Here is a 1,084-nt window from a genome sequence, read left to right on the forward strand (position 1 = left end):
GCCTGTAGTCCCAGATATTTTGGAGGCTGAAGCAGGAGGATTGCTTAAACCCAGGAGTGTGAGGTTGTTGTGAGCTAGGCTGATGCCACTAGGCTTTCCTCCTACTCCATAGGAAGGAGTCACTCACTCTAGCCTGGGCAATAGAGTGAGACTGTTGTCTCAAAAAAAAAAAAAAAGCATTCTCTCTCTTTTTTTTTTAAAGAAACAGAGTCTCACTATGTCACCCTTGGTAGAGTGCTGTGGCGTCACAGCTCACAGCAACCTCTAACTCCTGGACTTAAGTGATTCTCTTGCCTCAGCCTCCTGAGCAGCTGGGACTACAAGCGCCCGCCAGAATGCCCAGTTATTTTTTTTGTTGTTGTACTTTGTCCAGGGCTGGTTCGAACCCGCCACCCTCAGTATATAGGGCTGGCGCCCTCCCTCCCCACTGGTCCACAGGTGCTGCCCAGCATTCTCCTTTTTTGAGAAAAGTTCAATGTTACTGCAGTGAAGACATGGGCCAGTCTCTATTTTCTCCAACCCCTGGTGACTTCAGTCATATCGCTCCCCTTAACATCCTTCTGGATGTTATCCCACAGAGAGAAGTCCTATTCTGCCTAGCTTTCTGTCCTGCTTAGGTCCCTCCGGGAAGGCTGAACCAGAGCTCTACCTAATTCCTACATGTTCATCCCAAGGCCAAACGTGCCTTGGCACATACCTTTAATGAAGGCACAGCTGTATAGTTGGCAGCATTAGGGGTTTGGGAACAGATGGTGAGTCTCAGAATTCAAATTCCTTTCTTTGTAAAGTGTCACTCCTTTGCTCAGGCTGGAGTGCAGTGGTGCAATTATATCCCTCACTGCAATCTTGAATTCTTTGGGCCTGAGCGATCCTCCTGCCTCAGCCTCCCAAGTAGCTGGGAATACAGGTGTGCACCACCATGCCTAGCTAATTTTTTGTAGAGACAGAGTCTTATTATGTTTCCCAGGCTGGTTTTAACTCCTGGGTTTAAGCAATCCTCTTGCCTCACCTTTCAAAGAGCTGGGATTACAGGTGTGAGCTACCACACCCAGCCAGAACTTCAATTCTTTTTTTTTTTTTTTTT

This window comes from Otolemur garnettii, unplaced genomic scaffold (genome assembly GCF_000181295.1).
Source record: "Otolemur garnettii isolate 467f Iridium unplaced genomic scaffold, OtoGar3 scaffold00050, whole genome shotgun sequence".
NCBI lineage: Eukaryota > Metazoa > Chordata > Mammalia > Primates > Galagidae > Otolemur > Otolemur garnettii.